The sequence below is a fragment of the Erigeron canadensis genome, chromosome 8 (assembly GCF_010389155.1).
Source record: "Erigeron canadensis isolate Cc75 chromosome 8, C_canadensis_v1, whole genome shotgun sequence".
NCBI lineage: Eukaryota > Viridiplantae > Streptophyta > Magnoliopsida > Asterales > Asteraceae > Erigeron > Erigeron canadensis.
In genome coordinates, this window is record NC_057768.1 from 18577873 (window position 1) to 18593248 (window position 15376).

A 15376-nucleotide genomic window follows, 5' to 3' on the forward strand; every position below is an offset into this window, starting at 1 on the left:
TTCTCTGAACCCAAGCAAGTTGTTTCATGACTACTTGTGCGAGTTCTGGTACACAACTTCTCTTTCTGATGACTGCTCATCCATCTCCTTCTCTTTAAAGGATGGGTCAGTCCCGTGTACCATCACCACTGGGACATTGAGGGAGGCCCTTAACCTCGGTTACTGGAGACAAGATGAAAGTCCAGTGGTGATTCCCTCTAATATCAATTTCCGTCAGGTCTTCCTTGACATGGGGAATAAAGAAGTGTTGGAGGGAGATGCTTTGAAGACCAAGGGATCTATCACTACGAGAGGGCTTTCACCATCCTGGAAGTACTTCATGGTCCACTTGGTGGAATGTTTAGGTGGGAGTTCTGGTGGTTTGGACCAAATAAACTCCTTCCAGGCAGAGATGGCATACTGCCTGTGGAATGGACTGAGGGTGGATTTCGCAAATATTCTATTTAGAAGCTTGGTGTTTAAACTGAAAGGCAACAGGGGTCCTTGTGTCCCATTCTCTCGATTTTTATCCCTTTGTTTCATCCTTATTCTGGGCAGAGAAGAGTACAACAACACGCAATCCTTATACTCTGTGCCAGAATTATTAAAGAATCTGGACAATCTTTTGTCCACTTCTGATGAAGTCCAGATTTCCCCAAGAATGCTACTGGCATTCTCTAGAACTGATGCACCACCATCAGGTGAGTCAGAAAGACAACTGGGCGAGCCTCAAAATAATGAGGGACCCACTAGTTTGTCTGCAGGTGCTGTGACTGTGGCAGAAACTGGAAACTGGAAACCTTCCCTCAAGTATCCAGGCGGTTCCAAAAGCAAGGAGATCTACCAAAAATAGAAGAAGATCCAGATCAGGACTTGTTGTATCTGACCAGTCACAGCCTGTGATTGTGGTCTCTGAAGCCGTAGCCCATGATACTGCAACTGAGGAAAGAGCAGTTGTAGTTGAGGCTCCAGTTACCTCTTTCCAGGGAGAAGATGCTTTGGCAACGGATCCTATAACTGATGAAACCATTGGGACACTCAAACTGGTCATCAGGAGTCTGAACAACCTGTTCAGCCACCCCCAACATTTATGGATCTTGGCATAAATGAGGGTGAGTTTCAGCTTGAGTCTTCGGATTCATCTGAGACTGAATCTGACCAGGAGATGGCTGATGCAACTGTACTTGATCAGCTCCCTTCTCTCCTTGGTCAACCCCAAGATCCACAAGTTTCAGTTTCCCCAATAAACTTACAAAGCTCAGAAATACCTCCAGTATTCGCCTCTCGCCAGCTACTTTCTTCTATGGGTGTGCATAGAAATAGACACATCCTAACACCACTGTCGCCGTCATTCACACCTGAGCATTCTCAGCATGAACGACAACTTGAATCTCTTCCCTTCATTTCTACAACCCCTCCTCTTCTATCAACTTGGAGAACCAGATATTGTCATACCTCGTCCAGTTGCACCTGTAGCTTTTCAGGCTGGTCCAGTGACACCTTCTCCTCAGTCACTGGAAAGCCAATTTGTGTCTTTCCAAGCCGATCTCTCGAACCTTCTCACGAGGGTTGAGGAGATTCAAAAGACACTGGACAAAAACACCAAGTCCCTCTCCAGGTACCAAAACCAACTGGTGTCTGGCAATGAGGACTTGGTGTTTGGCAAGCTCAATGAGTTAGTGGAATCCTCCAACCAACTGGCAACATCTTTAAGGGAGGCATTCTCACTGACTCAATCTGGAGTCACATCTTCAATAACCAACCTACTGAACAATACTGTCAGATCATCAGAGGTTGATATTAAGAACCTGGAAAGGCAGGTGCAAGAATTATGTAACAAACCTGGCCTGGATGTGACTGAGCTTGGAAATCAGTTAGCCTCTTCAGTGGGTCTCAAGATTGAAGAAACTTTGGCTGCCAGTGAGAAAAGTTTAATTGAAAAGGTGATGTCTGAGAGCACCAAGATTGCAGCGCCCCAGGTTGATCTCACTCCCATAACATCTGAGATCGATCGGTTGAGGTGCAGTCTTGATACACTGGCCAGCAAAGTGTCTTATCACTCAACAACGATATCAAATCTGACCACTGAAGTTGGTAAAGGAAAAGAGGTTGTGCAGGAAGTTGTTAAGGAAGTCCTTGCAACTGGGCTCTCTCCAGATGATCTCTCCAAACTTAAGCAAATTTTAAAGAGTCAAGAACAAACAAGTGGAAATGTAATGACTCGGTCACAAGAGATCAATCATCTGTGGAGGACAGTTCGCATGCTATGTGGAGTCTTCAAAGAGTGCAAGATAATGCAATCATGGCAACCTCTAGATCGCTTGCCCTCCAGTCATGCCGATTTTGAAGCCATTAGGTAAGGACTAGATGCTGCCAAGGGGGAAAGGTCTATTCGTGCCCCTCGCACTCTTGTTGAAACTTCAGGTGCAGGGAAGGAGATGGTCGTTGCTACCAGTACTGAGGCTTGTGAGCAGGTGATTGAATCCTTTGATGATGTGATGAGGGGGAATGTGGATAAGGGAAAGGCCATTGCAACTGATGACTCTATGGAACCTGCCACCGATGCACCCATGTTGGAAACTGGCAATGTTGATCAATTGCCTCCTGTTACTGAAAGCAAAAGTCAGAAATTAGCAAGGGTGGGGTATCTGGTCAAGGAAAGGAAGATACAAATGAAGGCAAATCAATTTGAATCAAGGAAAAATCTTCCAACCCCTCTTGTTGATGTAACTAACGCTCAACTCCTTGGCTTGACACTGGTGGAATACAAGAAAATCAAAGAGGATCCAAGGATTGTCAATGCACTGAAGGAAATGCTTGAAGTAGAACTGGACAAACACTATCAAGATGATCAGGCTGGACTTGATGCCAAGTGTTTGAATGTATCGTTGGAGAAGGCCAAAGAGATAAGGTCAGAAGGGATTCTCAAAAGGATTGAACAAGTAAAGAAGGTGGTCAGCAAAGTATTGACTCCACCCAAGTCCAAAGGAAGAAAACAGAAAGCCTTATCAAGAGATGCAAATCTAAGGACTTGGGTAGAACCATCTGAACCCACAACTGATGATATTCGAGCTGCTACTCAAAAACTGAGCACGAGCAAGATTAAGCTGACAAATGAATCAGAGGCTCGCACATATTTATCTGATGTACAGCGTCGAAGGCACAATAAAGGTAAGATCACTGATGTAAAAGTATCGATCAAGCCTGATGCCAAACATTTTGTTGTTGAGGTACAATACTTTGGTGGACCCAAAAGAACAACTGAGAACCCTAATGTCCATCAGTATGGTCATTCAGAGCATGTAGAGATGTTGGGATTGCTGGAAGGGAGGAAGAGGAAGAACAAGGTTGAAAAAGGCTGGGAATATGTATTGCAAAATCTCATCAAGTTCAAGGAAAACATTGAATAAAGATTAGGCCTTGATCTTGAAGACAAACAACCAATTTCATCAGTTGCCAAAAGAAGGAAAACTGGCGAAGGGCCATCTGTTTAAGTTTTCCTTCTATCTATCTGCTTGTAGTTTTATTTACTTTCTTGTAACCTCATTGTAAAGTTGTGTATATACAAGTTGCCAGATTGTAACTCACAAGTTAGATATCTGATAAGATCTACAAACTATTAAAACTAAACCCAAGGCATTTGATGATCTATAAAAATGTCTTGGAAACTTAATAGGTTTTATCAAACTTAAGTATTTCAAACTTATACTTCTATAGAAACAAGTTTGAAAATACTTGGCAATATTTCAGGACAATTAGGAGAAATTTGTTAGGTCCAGTTTAAGCTATAAACTGGAGCTCTCCAGCGATATCTGGAGAGCATGAAGAATTGTCCGAAATATTAGAAGTCCAGTTGCATTGTACAGTTTAAACAACTGATGACTTCCTCCAGTTGAGATCTGAAGACCTTCCAGTTGAAGTCGAAGACAACAAATGGAAGACAGAGATTGGCAATGGCAGCGAAGCCCAGTTGATAATCTACCAGATCAATCAACTGGAGAATCCTCCAGTGTAAAATGCTCTTACAAAGCGTTACAGTGGTCACGAGGAAGACCTTTTACACTACATCCTTTTAACCGGACAATAATCTTGTCTGTGGATAAAAGTGCAAAGATGTAGAGTGGTTGAATAAAGTAACCTTTTGTCTTACTTTATTTAGCACACACAAAGGATTATTTAACAATACTTTTGTGTGCTGTCAACCATATTTGTACGTCGAAGTTCAGATCCTAATGCTCATACTTCGACTATAAATAGAGGTCCTTGCACAAGCATTTTCACAACTTTGCAAATACATACATTCTGCAATATTGATGAACTTGTGCAATATTCTCTCAATCGCAAAAAGGAACATTTCACAACTTTAAGTGTTTCGATTGTTTAGAAGAATTTCCAAGTTTAGATCAATTGTATTTCATGGGTTGTTAGGATATTTACATTCTTGTATTATCTTGGTTCCACAACAACCTTGTATTTTATTTAAACAATTAATAAATAAAATACACTTGAAAAATACATATTGTCTCACCAATTTATACACTTGTCATTTATATTATTGCATTGTATTTACTTACTCATTCTGTCACCTTAATAAGCTTACCTCCAGTTAACCTGATACACAATGAATCTAAACTGGTCAATTCCAGATTAATTGATTGTGTTGCAAAGTTCACTCACCATTGACATAGAGGTGTCTTCAGCACCCATCTAGCAATAGTTTGGGACTAATAGACTCTCTCTCTCTCTTGTCTAGCCTTCCCTCTCTCTCTCTCTCTCTCTCTCTCTCTCTCTCTCTCTCTTTTCTTTCTTAGCTCCACACTTCGGCTGGACCCCACTTCTACCTTCGATGCTTCGCTGCCTAAGCCTCTCCTCCTTGTAAGGCCTCGCGTGGGACCCACCTCCTTACCTTGAAGGCTCGCAGGATTCTTTTATAATAAACATAATATACATAAATGTATATATAGCCTTTTATTAAGTTTAGCCTCGGCAGGTCCCTCTCTTTGAGGTTGTCGTGGGCCCAACCTTAGGTTAGCCCCGATTCTCTCTCCTCTCTCCCTTGAAGGCTCGCATTCCTTCCTTATGCTTCGCTAGACTTCCCAGCTAGAACTTCCTTCATTTGTCGCCACTTGAGGGCTCGTCGAAGGTGGGTGTCATCCTAACCTTGCCTCTCCCTCCTAGACTTCGACTTTCTTAATTCTTTAGCCTGCTTTTCTTTAAGGTTCGACAGTTTCAATTGAAGGTATATATACAAATATATGTATATGAATATTGGCTAAGCCTTTGACCTAAAGTGTACCACCTCGGCTGTCTCCCTTACAAGCTTTGATTATATGCAAAATTAGGGTATGTCTAGGTGAGATTTCACCATAACCCATCATTTATTATATTTTCGTTTTTTTTTTTTATTTTTTATAAAGGGGAGATTACTTTTGTTGACTGGGTTTTTTTTGCTTTGACAAGAACATGAAGATTGATAAGGGTACTTTGATTTGTTAATATAGCTATCCTTTCTACTGTATATTTTAATTACAGAATAAAGATGGGTTATCAAGTTGGTAGATATTCATGGGTGCCTTTGCAGGAAATTATTGTTATATTATAATTGAGATATATAGTCTTCATCCATATTTCTAATAGCATAGTAATTGTCCTTTCTATTTTGGTTAGGGATTTAAAGCTTGCAAACGAGTTTGTTGTTATGTTCGGTTTTCTTGAATATCAGGTATTTAACTATGGGTAAATGTCCATCTTCATTCCCGCAACATTAAACTCGGTAACTTTTTTATTGGTTTGCGTATTCTGGATAGATCTCATTATAATATATATTTCCTCTATTTTAAAGATGGGTCTATCAGTACCAGTCCATTGCAGAGTATAAATCTCATTTTTGTATGTACACTAGCTCATGATATTCCCAAATTTAGAGTAATTTCAAAGTACCTGGTCTATTTAGTTGTTTTGGGAATGAAATTAGCTTACAACGAACTTCTGCAGTTGCACACTTTCATTTGTGTGCTTCTTGCAACTTGCACTGTTCCCTAATTTGTCATGTGGAAATTGCTGTTGTTTCTTTATGGCTTATGTCAAAGGATTAAACGCTTAAATTTCCAAAGTATGTACCTTAGGATTCTGCTATGTCTTATTGGGTATGTATCATACTATTTTTGTACTTACTACAATATTGATAGAGAAAAATCAATTCATCACTTCTGTTAATGCAACCAATTTAGCAAAGTTGGATATGTGAGGTATTCATTCTTCATTAACTGCGCCATATTCTTGATTTAAGTTTTTTCCTTCTTTTGACATTCAATAAATTTTCTAATGATGGTAATGTTTTTGAATTGTTAGGTTCCTTCAATTAATCTGAGGTCTTACATGAAAATCTAAGATGTACTTTTAAACCATGTCAGAAGTCATAAAAGGTAAACACAAACTAATAGCGTATTACTTTACAAGGTAACCTAAGGCGTTAAGGTAATTGGCTTTCTTATGTTGTTTAAATCGACTTGTGACTTACTCTATTATTCCAATAACACCTAATATGTGATCTTCCATTGATTCACAGATGATACTATGTAGAAATTACATGAAGAAGCTAACACTCTTTATTAATGCACAAGAAGCCCTCATAATGTTACTTAAACAGATTGCTTAGTAGTTCAACATTAATTTATATATCAACTCTACTAATAAAATATATTTAAATTCGTTAAACTCATTCATGGTCCTATAATATCTTACATATCTAGCTTCATACCAGACATTTCAAATCTATTATATTGGGCATACTAGCTACACACATTTACTTACTTTATGTTGCTTAATGGTAGATAGGTTTTTTCATATGCGTCTCAAATTTTACCCTAACTGTTGCATTATATCTACCGACTTTTTTGTACGCGTCTCAAATTCAATGCCGACGCTTGAATGAAACACAATCGCCCCACCAATCAGTTCTACTTATGAAAGTTGAACTGATTTAGTGCAAGCACACAAATCAATGATAACCCAAAAACATTTTGTACATTTTCTAAAAAGAATTGTAGTTGTCTTCTCTATGTGGATATGAAAAACCTATCGTTACTTTAAGTTATCATTAAGTGGTTTATCTTTTGGATACCAAACTATGTAATTGACTTTCGTTTATTATGTGCTTTTGTTTTTGAATATTAACTATTTGTTACGGTTTGTAAATACAGCCATACAAGTTATTTAATCATGGTTTGCCTTCTATTTCTTTTTACAATAATAGTTGTGTTAAATACATCATAACATATACAAATCTATTAAATTTATACTTTCCTAATCATGCCCGGGTATACACCCGAGTTGATTAGCTAGTATATTATTAAACTAGACTAACCAAAAATCCAAAATGAATCAAGCCCACAAAAACCGTAACATTGCATCCATGTTACATCTACCCACCTTTTTATACCTCTATTTGACATAATTAAACCCTCACTTTACATGGCCTTTTAATAATTAATCTTTTTAAGCACTTTTCTTTATCCTAAAGAGTTACCATAACACTAACAATATAATGGCAAACAATCAACTAAAAAGCACATTAATTAACTGTCAAATGCATATAAAAAAACATACTAAAACAATTGGAAAATAACTGTTAACCAATTAGTCACCTTATATAACCTTATTAACACTTACTAGCGTAAATTTGACATTATAAGAAATACATACGACCTTAACCATCATTGTTTTAACCACCTATTTATTCACATATTATAATCTCATAGAGATTAATGTAGCATAGATAGCATCTCATAGAGATTAATGTAGTATAGACATCATCTCATACACAATGTCTCATATAGGGATGGGCATGGGACTGGTATCGTCTCGTACTAGTCCCGATACCGACGGTACTGATGCCGAAATTTATGAAATCTTAGTACCGGTCCTGGTCCCATATAGAATGGTACCGGTACCAAACTGGGACGGGACCGGGATCTCGGTACCAAATCCCAACTAGTCCCAATTTAAACCAATAACTAACCAAGTAACTGATACACAAACATGGTATTATAGCTAACAAATAACACATATATATATATATATATATATATATATATAGGAAGGCTATCAGGTGCGAACCATTTAAAAATGCGAACGCGTAAGAACAAGTATTGTACGTTAGATTATAGTAATCTATGGTTGAGATTTTTTAGGTATTTTCACTTTTAAATTAAAATAGAAAAGGGTACAATCGGAATCAAATATTATTTTTCTTTTTTTTTCCACCCACAGAGAAAAAGACAAAACGACCTCTTTCTTTCTTTCTCTCTCTCTCTCTTCAGTTTTCAATGATTCCCTTTTTCCTTTACAATAACAACCACCACTGTTTGTACCATTAATTTGTTGCTGTATACATTTTCCCAAATATCCATATTTGTTCTTAATATACTCCGATAGTTTCTACTATTCAATTGATGATACTATTTCTTTCATCCCCACAAATTTCTCTTGCCAAACATCATATTGTTTCACCCATCTAGTTTCGATGAAACACATACACACTACATAAAATATTGAAAGACGAAGACGGTGGTGGATGGTTATGGTTGGACACGACGGCGATGGTTATGCTTGGCGGCGTCTGTGCCGAAAAGTTTCCGAAAAATGCCCTATAAGGAGATAGTGGTGTAGTAGCCGGGAAATGTGGATGCCTTTGTATTACATTTTTTAAGGATGCATGATGCATCCAACTATAAATAATATATATCTTTTACAATTTCTATTGCATCCTGAGACTTTTGTTCATGTTTTGGTGTTGGTGCATCTAAGCTACTTAAACTAAGTACTATTGTTCATCTGTGAGTTCACTATAATGTGTTCTTTTTCTATTTTTTCTGGATGCACTAATTTATATCGGCATTTTCATTATATTTTTATGGATGCATTATGCATCCAATTATGAATATTATATAATTTTTTTTAACTTACTTTTAAATCATGAGATTTTTTTTTCCATGTTATGGCGGTTGTGCATCTAAGAACGGTTGTTTATTTGTGATTGTATTGTGAATTCCTTTTTTTTTTAGATGCAATGATATTTGTGCATCCATAAAAACTAAAATGGGTTCTTTATATGCACAACTTCAGAATATGGATGCAATAATATCTGTGTTTTTGTTTACGACAGTTACATTCAATATTAGTAATAAAAGGGAAAAAAAAATCTCCATGTAAAAACTAAAATTCCTATTTTATCCTTTGTTCTCGCTGTTCTTATTTTAAACTTATTCTCACCGGAAATATATATATATATAGACATGAGATCACTTTATATAGAATATCAAATCATGTAGCAAATAACAAGTTCCTTTTTAGCTCTCTTGGAAACTCATTCAACTTCTTCACCGTCGTTTATCCGAAACACTATCATCTTGTTCATATTGAGTCTCTTCAGCACAAGTGTCACCATCCTAAAAAATAAGTTACATAAATTAATACGCACTCCTTTTGTTAAAGTCTTTTTTAGTTCATATACAAGAAACAATCATTATAAAATTAAATTGTGTATTAAACTATAAAAATCTAAACTTACTGATGGTAGTATTAGGACCTTAGGAGTTTATATATAAATTAAAAAACGATATAAAAGATTTTTAAGATATGAGTTTTGTGAAGTTGCTAAACATTATCTCATACAATATTAAAAACATATACGAAAAAAAATCGATGACGCCAGAAAATTAAACAGAATCGTGATTACATACAAAAAGTTATATAAATTAATATATACATACATATATACAATGTAACACCTGTCATTTTAAAATCTGGATTTTCAAAAACATTTGCCTAACGGCGTTTAAAAATGCGGAAAACAGAATCCTTAAAACATAACTAATCCTTAATAGATAGTTCATTTATAAAAGTGGTGTTACAACATTCATATCATTAAAATAGTATAAGATAATCCAGATTTGGTACCAACATAAATGCCAATGTACACAATACATAAATCATATTATAGTAGCCAATCATCATAAGGCTAGCATAAATAATTAAGCGGGAAAACTAAATGTCTTCTTCGTAGCAACTACCCGACTCACCAAGCTAAGTGTTTCACTAGCTCAACCTGCTTAACCTGAAGGAACAACGTTTTTCAAAAGAGAAAGTGTTAGCTTTAAAAGCTAAGTAAGATTACATGAGATTATGAAAACATTGCCAATTCATTATATATTAACAAAAACATTTCATATTGTTAATATCACATATTTGTCATAGCACGTTATGATCACCACATTACTATGATGTCCATCACATCATACATTAGCAAGATCATATCATCAACATTAAAGCAACATACATAAGTTAACACATTAGGAATTCATCGTAGTCCTAAATGTGCCTATCATCATAAAGCTTTACTTTTCATCTTTATTTACTTTCTTTATTTCTTATCTTTCTTTACTTTTTTTTCTTTTTCCTAGACATAAGCTATGTGACATAAGCCACACATACGTAGGGATGTGAGGTTGTGTGTCGGCGGCCACAAGACCTTACCCGATCCTCACACCCGACTTGATGGGTAGACCTTACAGTGGTCCATCGTTGTCGTTAAGGAAAGACAATGTCAATCCAACTGAGTATACCGTTTGAACTTTGCATGTGTAGTGGTTAGTTACTCCACCCGTATAGACTCAAACATAACTATGCCACGGTGAGGTATCTAGATTCCCACACCACGTGACCACGTACACACTAGCTCCGAAGAACTAGCATGGGTTAAGCTTAACACAACTTTACTTATGCTCGACACTTCTTTATTATATTAGCTTAGACTACACTTTCACCTAAACCAATCATATATATCTTTATTCACTTTATATTAGCTTATGCTACACTTTCACCTAAACTAATCACATACATCTTTCTTTACTTTAGGGCCCTTAATTGTGCACGTGTCATGGCAAACCTATAGAAGTCTAGTGACTAGGTGTTCAGGCCATGCAACTAATCATATGACATACATACATCATCATATCGTCATCACATATTAGCATCGCATCGTCAGATCATTTTATATTCATATCAACGTATCATTCATAACATCATATCGTTATTTCATAAAATCATCATATCATGATATCATATAACATAATATCGTTATGTCATATCAGCATCATAACTTTTTAACTTGATAGCAACATATCGTCATATCATTTCATTATCATAACATCATAGCATTGCGTCATCATATCGTCAATTGCATTATAGCATCATATCTTTATATTAACATAACATCTTATCGTATTAACATCATGTCATCTTATATTTGCATCATAAACATTTCATCTTATCACATACTTTATTTCATCATATCATCATAACATAACATATACATATTTCATTTCATCATAGCATGCTTAAGCTTACCATTCATCATCAATGGTAATCATAATATATCCCATATTAACATCCCATTCATTCCCGAATACATACAAGCATATAAACATTCATTTGAGGAAGTTAACTTATGAAAACTATGTTTTGTTGTCCCTCGCATGGTAAAAGATGTTATCTTACCTCAATGGAGTACTCAACAATGAGAAATGTGTTTACTGTGCTTGACAAGTGTTCCTGACAACCTATGATACAAGAAGGATGGAAATATAAGTCAACTAGATACCTAAACGCGCTTAGCACCCTTCTCCCGGCTGGTATCGCCGAGCCCATGGGTGGTCTCGTCGATATCAATTTTCAGACTCACACCCCTCACTTGCAGGAGACTTTTCGACCTCAAGACGACCAAATGAGTCAAAACTTAGTTCTTAAGAAATGTAGAGAATGCAAAGAACTTTCCAGAAATATAAAGTTTGACTCTTGAAGATGTGTAATGATTGATTTATGACGTTTACAAGATGGGTCTGCAGAAATCATCTAAAATTCGACCACTTTTGGAAATCGACACTTTTTGGATATTTGTGGGCAAAATCACCAGAAAATTTTTTCATATCGATTCAAGAGAACACATAGACTTTTTCAAAAATTTAAGATTCATCTCCTAACTCGTTTAATTGAAAGAGATATGATTTTTTCAATATTACTAAATTTTCAGATCTAGTAAACCCTTAGTTTTGTAAGCAATTTCGACCATCACACATCTACCATGAACTCTATAGTTCCTATACACTCTAATACATCTTAACAACATTATTCATCAGTAAATTTTGCATCTTGACACAGTATATCATCTCTATTAACGATTTAACTCACGAAAACGTCGTTTTTAACCGAAAACATCAACTTTAATCCATCCCAACCTTCACTGTCGAATTTACAGAGATAAAACCTACTTTAAAACTTAATCAATATTATATTACTGTAGGGATGATGAATGGATCGAAAAGCTAGCAAAAACCCTTCTCAAAAAACCCGAAATCAACTAGATCTTGAAGTTTAACCTAGGTTTTGTGTGAAATACTTTTCTAGGGTTTTTGATCTGATTTTTCTGCCCTATGGTCGACCTCCATACCCTTTATATACTAAAATAACTTCATTGACTTCATTACATCTAGGCCCTCGCACTTCGTTACAACTCGTTTCGGCCCTTAACGGCTCTTTTAACGCCTACGGGAACAATTATCGAGCCTTATATCTTATCGGAAACATTAATTGACTTCATTAATCATTATCAACTTTAATTTCATTACTTTAAATAGTTTTAACAGATATCTTACATAAATCATTTAATTCACGTAAGTACATATAAAACACATAGTAACTAACGGTCGTTAACGGTAAGTTAACGGTCAATGTCAAAAAGTTTTAGGATGTTACATACAATCACATACAAAAACTTAGTTGAGATATTTTCATATTTTGATGTTAAGATAAATATTTTAGCTTTCTTTAAAAAAGATGGATGATTTCTACATGGGATAAGAATTCATCTTGGTAGGTGGGGATATTTTTTGTTTGATTTTATGGTTTGATAAAGCTGGAATGGGAAGCTGTGAAACTATATTCATTTAAATTAAATATGATAAATCATAAGTGGGGAATTGGACTCCAATTATTAGAGACTGGGTGGGAGTCACACGTACAAACAATTAATATAATTTAATGGGCTGAATTTTTGAAGTTTAAATGGGCTTTAAAAGCTGAATATTAATTGTGAATTATAACATCACGGTACTATTCGGGACTAGTATGGTTTTCGGGAATTTCCCGGTACCGGTACCGTTTAGTACTGATCCCACGAACTCGGAAAAATAAATACCGGGAGACTCGGTACCACTTTATGGGACTGGGACCAGGACGGGATCGGGATTTTGGGACTTCTACTCATCCCTAGTCTCATACACAATGTAGTATAGATAATGTCTCACACACTATGTCTCATACAACATCCTCTAGTACTGAATTGCATTGCAGCGGACAATAATTGGTGCACAGAAACCGCACCAACATTAAGGGCTTTTCCTCGATAACAAATCTTGGTGTTCTTTGTTCTTTACTTTTTAGTTTATTGCATTATTTACATAATCTTTGTTTTATCTTGATTCTTACGATATCATTTGCATTATATTTTATTTTCTACGTATAGTTTGCGAATATCTTTGACCTCCTTCTTTTATTTAAGTCGACATAATCTTTGACAATCATACTCGATTTTACTCATCTTTGAATCTAAACCTATTTTACAAGCCATTAACCTTACGAACGAAAGTTTGGTTACATAATTAATCTAAGTCTTCAACGTAAATTATCTTAGGTAATTTTTAACCAAAACAAACATATCTAGCCCAGTCAGCATCAACAAATGCTTCAAGAGATAACTGAGATGATTTAGATATTAAGATACGCTTACCAGGATTTCGTTTAAGATAGGATTTCATTTAAGATATCTTAAAAGCTTTAAAGCAGTCTGCAAATGAGATTTCAAAGGAGAATGAATAAACTGGCTTAAACAATGAAGAGTATATGAAATGTCAGGTATGGTTGTTGTCAAATATATCAGTTTACCAATAAGTTTTGGTACTCAGTTATATTTGTCAACAAAGGATCTTTATTAGAAGGAGAAGTGGTTAATGCAACATTTGGTTGCATTTGTGTGCTTATTGGTTTACTTGCCAATAACCCAAATTCAGAAATCAAATCTGAACAATACTTTCTTTGAGTAAGAATCAAACCATCTGAAGTATCAAGTATCTCAATACCCAAAAAATACTTCAACTTACCAAGATCTTTAATCAAGAATTTTGTTTTTAAAAACTCTTTAAATTTAGTTATTTCTTCCAAATTATTACCAGTGACAATAATGTCATCAACATAGACAAGAATGGCAATAAACACGGTGTCATCAGTCTTAGTATATAAAGAATAATCACTAAGACATTAAACAAAACCATTTTCAAGCAATGCACTAGTTAACTTAGTATTCCGCTGTCTAGGAGCTTGCTTAAGCCTATACAAAGATTTGTTAAGCTTACAAACCCTTGTTTCACCAAGAGAAAAATAGCCAGGAAGAAGATTCATATAAACATCTTCTACTAAATCACCATACAAGAAAGTATTGTTAACATCAAGTTGAAACAAAATCCAGTTATTTTGAACTGCTAAAGTAATTGATGCAGAGGTGTCCAAGTTCACTGAACTGGAGAAACCAACCACTACAAACAGTATTACATTTTTTCACACTTTTAGACGAGTGTGAACAAATTAAAAATTTTGTCACGCTTTTTAGTGTGTAGAAATATATTGAATTAAAAGTGTATGGAAATTTCTCCACACTAAAAAGTGTGTATAAATAAAAGTTCACACTTTTTAATTTGTTCACACTCACCTAAAAGTGTGAACAAATGCAATATGATTTGTAGTGAACTGAGCTGATGAAGTTAAGTGGAGTGGAGAAAACTGGCCAGATAATACCATCAGAACAAGCAATGTTGATTCGGCCAGCTGTCGCCAATTTTAGACAAGTACTTACTAGACCAGCCCAGTCACCAGTTGTAACATTACTCCAGTGGCAAGGGTCTCCAGATGTTACAAGTAGTGGTTCAGTAAAACTTTCCAGAAGTCCACCAGAGGAGTTTCCAGAAGGTCTCCAGTGACCAACTCCAGTCCGGTCTACTGAAAGGCGCTCCAGATGAAATCTCTAGTGGTGTTCCAGATTGTATTTCCAGTTTTCCAATAAAGTCTGTCTCGTGTGGCGGGGACCAATAAGGAAGGAAGGTGTTGAAAGGAAGGAAGGTGTGACAACGTTAATCCTAACGGTTTGAGGGCCCATTTGCAGAAGGAATCTTTCTAAAAGCTTTGTGTGTCTCTTTCCTATTGGTGGAATAATTAGTGGCTTTCCCCATGATAAAATTTAGTGGTTGTCCTTTGCCCAAGACACCTTTTTATTATTTTATTATTATTT